At 27.2% G+C, this 12331-nt stretch overlaps 2 long non-coding RNA genes across 2 annotated transcripts in view; both read left to right on the top strand.

Annotated features, from left to right (window-relative positions):
* LOC141393851 (uncharacterized) overlaps window positions 1-12331 on the top strand; it is a 394506-nt gene that overhangs the window by 224463 nt on the left and 157712 nt on the right. The gene's annotated exons all lie outside the window — the stretch shown is intronic.
* Window positions 8341-8771, top strand: LOC141392673 (uncharacterized). Its single transcript, XR_012409847.1, has 2 exons — window positions 8341-8561; window positions 8634-8771. It is a non-coding gene; the product is annotated as an uncharacterized lncRNA (long non-coding RNA).

The following is a 12331-nucleotide window of genomic DNA, read 5'->3' as shown; positions in this document are numbered from 1 at the left end:
CCAAACAAACGTGGATTTTTTAAAAATATTTTCATGCAACTCCAAACAAACGTTAATTTTTTAAAAATATTTTTATGCAACTCCAAACAAACGTTAATTTTTTAAAAATATTTTTATGCAACTCCAAACAAACGTCAATTTTTTAAAAATATTTTTATGCAACTCCAAACAAACGTGGATTTTTTAAAAATATTTTATGCAACTCCAAACAAACGTGGATTTTTTAAAAATATTTTTATGCAACTCCAAACAAACGTGGATTTTTTAAAAATATTTTTATGCAACTCCAAACAAACGTGGATTTTTTAAAAATATTTTTATGCAACTCCAAACAAACGTGGATTTTTTAAAAATATTTTTATGCAACTCCAAACAAACGTGGATTTTTTAAAAATATTTTTATGCAACTCCAAACAAACGTGGATTTTTTAAAAATATTTTTATGCAACTCCAAACAAACGTGGATTTTTTAAAAATATTTTTATGCAACTCCAACCAAACTTGGATTTTTTAAAAAATATTTTTATGCTACTCCAAACAAACGTGGATTTTTTAAAAAATATTTTTATGCAACTCCAAACAAACGTGGATTTTTTAAAAAATATTTTTATGTAACTACAAACAAACGTGGATTTTTTTAAAAAAATATTTTTATGCAACTCCAAACAAACGTGGATTTTTTTAAAAAAAATATTTATATGCAACTCCAAAGAAACGTGGATTTTTTAAAAAATATTTTTATGCAACTCCAAACAAACGTGGATTTTTTAAAAAATATTTTTATGCAACTCCAAACAAACGTGGATTTTTTAAAAATATTTTAATGCAGCTACAAACAAACGTGGATTTTTAAAAGAATATTTTTATGGTCCTCCTCCTGCAAACGTGGATTTTTTAAAAATATTTTTATGCAACTCCAAACAAACGTGGATTTTTTAAAAATATTTTTATGCAACTCCAAACAAACGTGGATTTTTTAAAAATATTTTTATGCAACTCCAAACAAACGTGGATTTTTTAAAACTATTTTTATGCATCTCCAGGCAAACGTGGATTTTTTAAAAATATTTTTATGCATCTCCAGGCAAACGTGGATTTTTTAAAAATATTTTTATGCAACTCCAAACAAACGTGGATTTTTTAAAAATATTTTTATGCAACTCCAAACAAACGTGGATTTTTTAAAAAAATATTTTTATGCAACTCCAAACAAACGTGGATTTTTTAAAAAATATTTTTATGCAACTCCAAACAAACGTGGATTTTTTAAAAAATATTTTTATGCAACTCCAAACAAACGTGGATTTTTTAAAAAATATTTTTATGCAACTCCAAACAAACGTGGATTTTTTAAAAAATATTTTTATGCAACTCCAAACAAACGTGGATTTTTTAAAAAATATTTTTTAAAAATATTTTTATGCAACTCCAAACAAACGTGGATTTTTTAAAAATATTTTTATGCAACTCCAAACAAACGTGGAATTTTTAAAAATATTTTTATGCAACTCCAACCAAACTTGGATTTTTTAAAAAATATTTTTATGCTACTCCAAACAAACGTGGATTTTTTAAAAAATATTTTTATGCAACTCCAAACAAACGTGGATTTTTTAAAAAATATTTTTATGTAACTACAAACAAACGTGGATTTTTTTAAAAAAATATTTTTATGCAACTCCAAACAAACGTGGATTTTTTTAAAAAAAATATTTATATGCAACTCCAAAGAAACGTGGATTTTTTAAAAAATATTTTTATGCAACTCCAAACAAACGTGGATTTTTTAAAAAATATTTTTATGCAACTCCAAACAAACGTGGATTTTTTAAAAAAATATTTTTATGCAACTCCAAACAAACGTGGATTTTTTAAAAATATTTTAATGCAGCTACAAACAAACGTGGATTTTTAAAAGAATATTTTTATGGTCCTCCTCCTGCAAACGTGGATTTTTTAAAAATATTTTTATGGTCCTCCTCCTGCAAACGTGGATTTTTTAAAAATATTTTTATGCAACTCCAAACAAACGTGGATTTTTTAAAAATATTTTTATGCAACTCCAAACAAACGTGGATTTTTTAAAAATATTTTTATGCAACTCCAAACAAACGTGGATTTTTTAAAACTATTTTTATGCATCTCCAGGCAAACGTGGATTTTTTAAAAATATTTTTATGCATCTCCAGGCAAACGTGGATTTTTTAAAAATATTTTTATGCAACTCCAAACAAACGTGGATTTTTTAAAAATATTTTTATGCAACTCCAAACAAACGTGGATTTTTTAAAAAATATTTTTATGCAACTCCAAACAAACGTGGATTTTTTAAAAAATATTTTTATGCAACTCCAAACAAACGTGGATTTTTTAAAAAATATTTTTATGCAACTCCAAACAAACGTGGATTTTTTAAAAAATATTTTTATGCAACTCCAAACAAACGTGGATTTTTTAAAAAATATTTTTTTGCAACTCCAAACAAACGTGGATTTTTTAAAAAATATTTTTATGCAACTCCAAACAAACGTGGATTTTTTAAAAAAATATTTTTATGCAACTCCAAACAAACGTCAATTTTTTAAAAATATTTTTATGCAACTCCAAACAAACGTTAATTTTTTAAAAATATTTTTATGCAACTCCAAACAAACGTGGATTTTTTAAAAATATTTTTATGCAACTCCAAACAAACGTGGATTTTTTAAAAATATTTTTATGCAACTCCAAACAAACGTGGATTTTTTAAAAATATTTTTATGCAACTCCAAACAAACGTGGATTTTTTAACAATATTTTTATGCAACTCCAAACAAACGTGGATTTTTTAAAAATATTTTTATGCAACTCCAAACAAACGTGGATTTTTTAAAAATATTTTTATGCAACTCCAAACAAACGTGGATTTTTTAAAAATATTTTTATGCAACTCTAAACAAACGTGGATTTTTTAAAAATATTTTTATGCAACTCCAAACAAACGTGGATTTTTTAAAAAATATTTTTATGCAACTCCAAACAAACGTGGATTTTTTAAAAAATATTTTTATGCAACTCCAAACAAACGTGGATTTTTTAAAAAATATTTTTATGCAACTCCAAACAAACGTGGATTTTTTAACAATATTTTTTTGCAACTCCAAACAAACGTGGATTTTTTAAAAATATTTTTATGCAACTCCAAACAAACGTGGATTTTTTAAAAATATTTTTATGCAACTCCAAACAAACGTGGATTTTTTAACAATATTTTTATGCAACTCCAAACAAACGTGGATTTTTTACAAAATATTTTTATGCAACTCCAAACAAACGTGGATTTTTTACAAAGTATTTTTATGCAACTCCAAAGAAACGTGGATTTTTTAAAAAATATTTTTATGCAACTCCAAACAAACGTGGATTTTTTAAAAAATATTTTTATGCACATCCAAACAAACGTGAATTTTTTAAAAAATATTTTTATGCAACTCCAAACAAACGTGGATTTTTAATAAAATATTTGTATGCAACTCCAAACAAACGTGGATTTTTTACAAAATATTTTTATGCAACTCCAAACAAACGTGGATTTTTTAAAAAATATTTTTATGGAACTCCAAACAAACGTGGATTTTTTTAAGAAATATTTTTATGCAACTCCAAACAAACGTGGATTTTTTAAAAAATATTTTTATGCAACTCCAAACAAACGTGGATTTTTTAAAAATATTTTTTTGCAACTCCAAACAAACGTGGATTTTTTACAAAATATTTTTATGCAACTCCAAACAAACGTGGATTTTTTACAAAATATTTTTATGCAACTCCAAACAAACGTGGATTTTTTACAAAATATTTTTATGCAACTTCAAACAAACGTGGTTTTTTTACAAAATATTTTTATGCAACTTCAAACAAACGTGGATTTTTTACAAAATATTTTTATGCAACTCCAAACAAACGTGGATTTTTTACAAAATATTTTTATGCAACTCCAAACAAACGTGGATTTTTAAAAAAATATTTTTATGGATTTTACAAAAAAAAAAAAATTAAAAAGAATATTTTTTATAGACCTACCCCCAAAAGTGGATTTTTTAAAAACTATTTTTATGGACCATCCTCCAAAAGTGGATTTTTTAAAAAATATTTTTATGGAACTCCCTCCAAACGAGGATTTTTTAAAAACTATTTTTATGGACCTCCATCCAAAGCGGATTTTTTAAAAAATATAGTTAAGAACCTCCACTTTTTCGATTTTTAAATTTCGGACATTTCAGACAAATAACTTGTTGGGATAGATTGTTACACAAAACTCGACTTATTCCACAGAATATATTAAAGCCCATTATTTTATTTTTTTCTTCAACTCACAAAGTTGTCCGCCTCATTATGCAAAGTGTTTCGCCTTGCTATAACTTTTTCCAGTTGTCAGGTATAAATTCCAATGTATCTTCGAAATATTGTATAAAAGTTAAGTTACCTCGGTTGAGATAACATCAGCATGAAATTTCTATTAACCATTTTGGGACTATCGACGCTGGCCCTGTTTGCCGAGGCTAAACCTCAATTCTGGGGAGGGTATGGAGCCATAATAAGGAAATAATTATTTCTCAATTTAATATATTTTCTTTACAGTGGTCCCCCTATGGGAGGTGGTGGTTTCGGCGGTGGTCCCCCGATGGGAGGTGGTGGTTTTGGCGGTGGTCCGATGGGAGGTGGCGGTTTCGGCGGTGGTCCGATGGGAGGTGGCGGTTTCGGCGGAGGCGGTGGTGGCGGTGGAGGTGGTGGAGGTGGTATGGGTGGAGGTTTCGGTAGTGGTGGTGGTATGGGAGGTTATGGACGTTAAGGAAAATCAAAGCGAAGTAATACTGCAGTAGTGAAATAATCAAAGAAAATACAACAATAAATATTTAAACTAATATAGTTATGGATTTGTGGAAGTATTGAACACAGGAGGAATTTAAGGCGTGACAGGCATGTTCCATTATTTTTTGCAAGAACATTTGTTGGTCGTTTGTTTCATGTGACACATCCTATTTTTTGTGAATTTAAAATATTTTTCTAAATCATATATTTTAAGATTTAATTTTTCATAAATCGTGGAGTTTTTAAAAATGAATATTTCATAAAATCGAGGATTTAAAGAAAATAATTTTTCATAAATAGTGGATTTTTTAAAAATTTAATTTTCATAAATCGAGGATTAAAAAAACATTTTTCAATAAGTCGCGGATTTTTAAAAAAATATTTTTCAATAATTCGTGGATTTCGTAAAACATTAATTCGTAAACATTAAAAAATCAATAATTAATTTTGTTAAAAATATTTTTCAATAATTCGTGGATTTTGTTAAAAAATATTTTTCAATAATTCGTGGATTTTTTAAAAATATTTTTCAATAATTCGTGGATTTTGTAAAACTTATTTTTCAATAATTCGTGGATTTTGTAAAACTTATTTTTCAATAATTCGTGGATTTTGTAGAAAATATTTTTCAATAATTCGTGGATTTTGTAAAAAATATTTTTCAATAATTCGTGGATTTTGTAAAAAATATTTTTCAATAATTCGTGGATTTTGTAAAAAAAAAAATTTTCAATAATTCGTGGATTTTGTGCAAAATATTTTTCAATAATTCTTGAATTTTGTAAAAAATGTTTTTCAATAATTTGTGGATTTTGTTTAAAATATTTTTCAATAATTTGTGGATTTTGTTTAAAATATTTTTCAATAATTCGTAGATTTTTGAAAAAATATTTTTCAATAATTCGTGGGTTTTGTAAAAAAATATTTTTCAATAATTCGTGAATTTTTGAAAATATTTTTCAATAATTTATTAATTTTATTAAAAATATTTTTCAATAATTTATTAATTTTATTAAAAATATTTTTCAATAATTTATTAATTTTATTAAAAATATTTTTCAATAATTCGGGATTTTTAAAAATATTTTTCAATAATTCGTGGATTTTTAAAAATATTTTTCAATAATTCGTGGATTTTTAAAAATATTTTTCAATAATTCGTGGATTTTGTAAAAATATTTTTTCAATAATTCGTGGCCTTAAGCCAAACTAACCCTCAACATATAATAACAACAGGTCAACAATAAAAACAACAACAATTCGTGGATTTTTTAAAATATTTTTCAATAATTCGTGGATTTTGTTTTTTTGACGTTAATATCAAATTAAAATTATTGTAAATTTTAAATATTTTTTAAAAAATCCATAAATACATTTTTTTATAAAAAATCCATAAAATATTTCTTTAAAAAATCCATAATTTTTTTTAATCCACAAAAATATTTTTTTTTAAATCCTTAAAAAAATTTATAAAATCCATAAAAATATTTTTTTAAATCCTTAAAAAAAATTATAAAATCCATAAAAATATTTTTTTTATTCTACGTTTAAATCCACGTTTGGAGGGAGGTGCATAATAATATTTTTACAAAATCCACGTTTGGAGGGAGTCGCATAAAAATATTTTTTAAAAAATCAACGTTTGGAGGGTGGAGCAAAAAAAAAATTGTTTTAATCCACGTTTTTAGGTCCATAAAAATATTTTTTATATCCACGTTTGGAGGTCCATAAAAATATTTTTTATATCCACGTTTGGAGGTCCATAATTTTTTTTTAAATCCACGTTTGGAGGGAGGTCCATAAAAATATTTTTTAAAATCCACGTCCATAAAAATATTTTTTTAAAAAATCGACTTTTGGAGGGAGTTCCATAAAAATATTATTTTGAAAAATCTACGTTTGGAGGGAGGTGCATAAAAATATTTTTTTTGAAAAATCCATGTTTGGAGGGAGGTCCATAAAAAATTTTTAAAAAAATACATGTTTGTTTGGAGATGCATCAGAATATTTTTTAAAAAATCCATTTTGGAGAGATGTCCATTAAAATTTTTTTAAAAATCCACGATTGGAGGGCGTTCCACAAACATATTTTTAAAAAATCCACGTTTAGAAGGATGTGCATAAAAATATTTTTTTAAAAATCCATGTTGGAGAGATGTCCATTGAAAATATTTTTTAAAAAATCCACTTTTGGAGGGCGGTCCACAAACATATTTTTAAAAAAGTCTACGTTTGGAGGGAGGTCCATAAAAATATTTGTTAAAAAATCCACGTTTGGAGGGTGGTCCATAAAAATATTTTTTAAAAAATCCATATTTGGAGGGAGTTTCATATAATTATTTTTAAAAAACCTACGTTTGGAGGGAGGGTCATAAAAATATTTTTTAAAAAATCCGCGTTTAGAGGAAGGTGTATAAAAATATTTTTTTTTAAATTCCACGTTGGAGGAAGGTCCATAAAAATATTTTTTTTAAATCCACATTTGGAGGGTGGCCCATAGACATATTTTTTAAAAATATACCTTTGGAAGGAGGTCCACAAAAATTTTTTTTACAAAATGCACTTTTGGAGGGAAGTCCATAGAAATATTTTGTAAAAAATCCACGTTTGGACGGAGGTCCACAAAATTATTTTTAAAAAATCTACGTTTAGATGAAACTCCCATAAACATATTTTTTAAAAAATCCACGTTTGGAGGGAGGTCCATAGAAATGTTAAGATATAAAATAAAACCGAACAATACATATAATGTCATATGGGCGTATTAGTAGTATCGTATACAACACCGTCTATTTTTAAAAGAAAAAGTGATTTGAGCAGCTAGTTTATGAATTTTATATCAGTTTTCCAGAAATATATTTAATAAATCTTGCGGTGCTAACATTTTCCTGCCGAATATATTCAAGCATACAATTATTCAAATGAACGTAAATACTATCATGTGGGCGTATTAGTACTGTCGTCACGTACATATACTACAACGACTAATTTAAAAAGAAAAACAAAACAAGCTTTTGATAGCCTAATTTTTAAATTATCTTATGAGGGTATAGCATGCTATACGGCTGTGTTTTAGTTTCACGAAAAATATACAATAATAAATATTATATATAATAAATATTAAACCTAAAATAGCAAATAATACGAACACAAATAATATCGTATGGGCGTATTAGTACTGTCGTCATGTATACGACACCGACTAGATCTCCGTAATGTTCAACATTCGGATGTGTTTTCTTAGTCATACGAAAGAAGTTGGTTTCAAATCATCTTTTTATTTTGGAATTGTTTATTGAATATATTATTGTTCATTATATTTGTCCTTAACTTTTAAAGAAGTCTGTGACCCTTACAGGGCTCACCTTAGCGTGCATTTAAAATGATTTTTTTCTAAATATGTCCCGTAACGTATGAATATATTACTGTCTGTTAGATGTGTTCATTAAGCTCTCAAAAATTTCAGAGTGATTAATTCCGTGACACGAGGTAGTCTTAAATATTATTTCATATTCATTGTGCAGCTTTGTTATGCTATTTTCATTTCATGAAGGTAGTTTTGTGAATAAAGTCAATATTATAGAGGTATAAGAACATCATATTTGATTTACCAAATTAACCGAAAACATCATCATGAAATTTCTTTTAACCGTTTTGGGTCTATCAGCTTTGGCCATGTTTGCAACTGCTAAACCTCAGCACTGGGGAGAGTATGAACACATATAAATTAATAATTATTTTGCAACTTTTTTTTTGTTTTCAAATAAATCAATTTATTCCAGTGGTGGCCTTGGTGGTTTCGGTGATGGTATGGGAGGCTATGGTGGCAGCAATTTTTGAGGAGACTTCAATGAATTTTGCTTTTCAGAAGATGTATAAAACAATAAATATAAAAATAAATATTTACGCGGATTTAAAAATTTGTTTAACTTAGGATGTATGTAAAATATGTTGGTTTAAAAAACAAAATAAAAATTAAAACAAAATATAAAGTAATGGCATACGTCACGTATACGACACTATACATTAAATAATAAATAAAATTTCAACTAGTTTCTAAGAATTTCGAAAAATTGGTTACAGATATCTTTGAAAAATATTTTTTAAAAATTCTTTAAAAAATCCACGTCCTTGAAAAATATTTTTTAAAAATTCTTTAAAAAATCCACATCCTTGAAAAATATTTTTAAAAATTCTTTAAAAAATCCATGCTCTTGAAATTCTTTATACCCTCCACCATATGGAGGGTATAATTAAATTTGTCATTCCGTTTGTAACACATCGAAATATTCGTCCGAGACCCTATAAAGTATATATATTATTGATCAGCATAAAATTCTATGTCGATTTGACCATGTCCGTCTGTCCGTCCGTCCGTCCGTCCGTCTGTCTGTCTGTTGAAATCAAGATACAGCTCGCAATTTTAAAGATAGAGAGTCAAAATTTGGTACAGAAGTTTTTATTACTTGCAGGATGGTTGGTGTTGAAAATGGGATATATCGGTCCACGTTTTGGTATAGCCCCCATAGAACGGTACCTCCCGATTTTCGGTATTTTTAAGGTTTTAGCTTCATTATCCTACCAAAATGGCTAACATTTGGTACATAGTCGTCTTTACGGGTACAAAACTTTCCCCCAGAATTTTGTCGGTATAACGGTATCTCCCGATTTTCGGTATTTTGAAGGTTTTAGCTTCATTATCCTACCAAAATGGCTGAAATTTGGTACATTGTCTTCTTTAGGGGTACAAAACTTTACCCCAGAATTTTGTCGGCATCGGTCCACACCTTCATATAGCCCCCATAGAACGGTGCCTCCCGATTTTCGGTATTTTGAAGGTTTTAGCTTCATTATCCTACCAAAATGGCTGAAATTTGGTACGTAGTCTTCTTTAGGCGTATAAAACTTTCCCCTAGAATTTTGTCGGTATCGGTCCACACCTTCATATAGCCCCCATAGAACGGTACCTCCCGATTTTCGGTATTTTGAAGGTTTTAGCTTCATTATCACACCAAAATGGCTGAAATTTGGTACTTAGTCTACGTTGGTGGTATAAAACTTTCCCCCAGAACTTTGTCGGTATCGGTCCATGCCTTCATATAGCCCTATAGAACGGTACCTCCCGATTTTCGGTATTTTGAACGTTGTGGCCTCAATATTCCACCGAAATGGGTGAAATTTGGTATTTAGACTTCGTTGGGGGTACTCAAACTTCCCCTTTAAATTTTTTGGTATAGGTCCACGCCTTCATATAGCCCCCGTGGAAAGGTACCTACCGATTTTTCGTATTTCGTTGTGTCTTCAATATTCCACCAAAATGGCTGAAATTTGGTATTTAGTCTTCAATGTGATATTAAACTGTTCGCCAGAAATATGTGTGTACAGGTCCACGTATTTATATTGCCCCATTTCTTACTAAAATTCGTCGGTATAGGTCCACGTTTCGATATAGCCCCCATAGAACGGTACCTCCGGATTTACGTAATACTGAAGATTGTGACGTCAATATCCAACCGAAATGGCTGAAATTCGTTATTTCGTCTTCCAAGAGTTATAAAATATTCCAGAAGAGTATTATCAGTACTGGTACACGTCTTCCTATATCCCCATAGAAGCTTACTTCTTGAATTTCGGTATTTTTTTAGTTTTAGCCACATTCTCTTATAGAAATATAGGAAATTTGGTATTTTGGTCTTCTTTGAGCCTAAAAACTTTTCGTCAGAAATTTGTCGGTATAGATCGACGTTTTTAAATAGCCCCCATAGAATGGTGCCTCACATTATTGTACCGAAATTGCTGAAACTTAGTATTAAGTCTTCTTCATACACGAAAGGAAACTAATTATTCCATTTTACTTCAATACAACTTGTGGTGGAGGGTATAACAAGTTCGGACCGGCCGAACTTAACGCCGTTCTTACTTGTTTTAAAATTCTTTAATAAATCCACGTCCTTGAAAAATATTTTTTAAAAATTCTTTAATAAATCCACGTCCTTGAAAAATATTTTTTAAAAATTCTTTAATAAATCCACGTCCTTGAAAAATATTTTTTAAAAAGTCTTTAAAAAATCCACGTCCTTGAAAAATATTTTTTTTTTAATTCTTTAAGAAATCCTCGTCTTTGAAAAATATTTTTTAAAAATTCTTTAAAAAATCCAAGTCCTTGAAAAATATTTTTTTTTTTAAATTCTTTAAAAAATCCAAGTCTTTGAAAAATATTTTTTAAAAATTCTTTAAAAAAAATCCACGTTTTTGAAAAATATTTTTTTAAAAATTCTTTAAAAATCCAGGTCCTTGAAAAATATTTTTTACAAATTCTTTAAAAAATCCACGTCCTTGAAAAATATTTTTTAAAAATTCTTTAAAAAAATCCACGTCCTTGAAAAATATTTTTAAAAAATTCAGGTCCTTGAAAATGTATTTTTAAAAATTCTTCAAAAAATCCACGCCCTTAAAAAATATTTTTTTTAAAAATTCTTTAAAAAATCCAGGTCCTTGAAAAATATTTTTTAAAAATTCTTCAAAAGATCCAAGGCCTTGGAAAATATTTTTTAAAAATTCTTTAAAAAATCCAGGAACTTGAAAAATATTTTTTAAAAATTCTTCAAAAGATCCAAGGCCTTGGAAAATATTTTTTAAAAACTCTTTAAAAAGTTTCACGTCCTTGGAAAATATGTTTTAAAAATTCTTTTAAATATCCACGTCCATAAAAAATATTTTTTAAAAATTCTTTAAAAAATTTACGTCCTTGAAAAATAATTTTTAAAAATTATTTAAAAAATCCACGTATGTTCTGATGGTGGATGAAAAAATATTCTTTAAAAATCCAATTTGATTGGTCTGATGGTGGATGAAAATTTATTCTCTAAAAATCCACGTTTATTGGTCTGATAGTCGATTAAGAAAATATTCTTTAAAAACCCACGTTTATTGGTCGGATGGTGAATCAAAAAATAGTCTATCCTTTTCTTTCAAATGTATTCGGTGGCGTATACGTGGCGACAATACTAATACGCCTTGTGGCATTTCATATTATTATTTTAATTTTTATTATATTCTACATGCTAATGTGAGACCAATTGGAATATGATTCCAAATTCTTAGAAACAAGAGGCGGTATTAAATATAAATATGTATAGTTTTATTTAATGTAGTAGGTGTCGTATATGTGAAGACAATACTAATACGCCAAATGTTATTTTTATTTTTATTATTGAAAAAAAAATATTTTTTAAAAAATCCACGATTATTGAAAAAATATTTTTTAAAAAATCCACGATTATTGAAAAAATATTTTTTAAAAAATCCACGATTATTGAAAAAATATTTTTTAAAAAATCCACGATTATTGAAAAATATTTTTTAAAAAATCCACGATTATTGAAAAAATATTTTTTAAAAAATCCACGATTATTGAAAAATATTTTTTAAAAAATTCACGATTATTGAAAAAATATTTTTTAAAAAATCCACGATTATT

Source organism: Musca autumnalis, unplaced genomic scaffold, assembly GCF_047663935.1.
Source record: "Musca autumnalis isolate F117 unplaced genomic scaffold, ASM4766393v1 scaffold_2, whole genome shotgun sequence".
NCBI classification, from domain to species: domain Eukaryota; kingdom Metazoa; phylum Arthropoda; class Insecta; order Diptera; family Muscidae; genus Musca; species Musca autumnalis.
The sequence above is the reverse complement of the archived record's forward strand: the minus strand, read 5'-3'. Positions and strand labels throughout refer to the sequence as shown.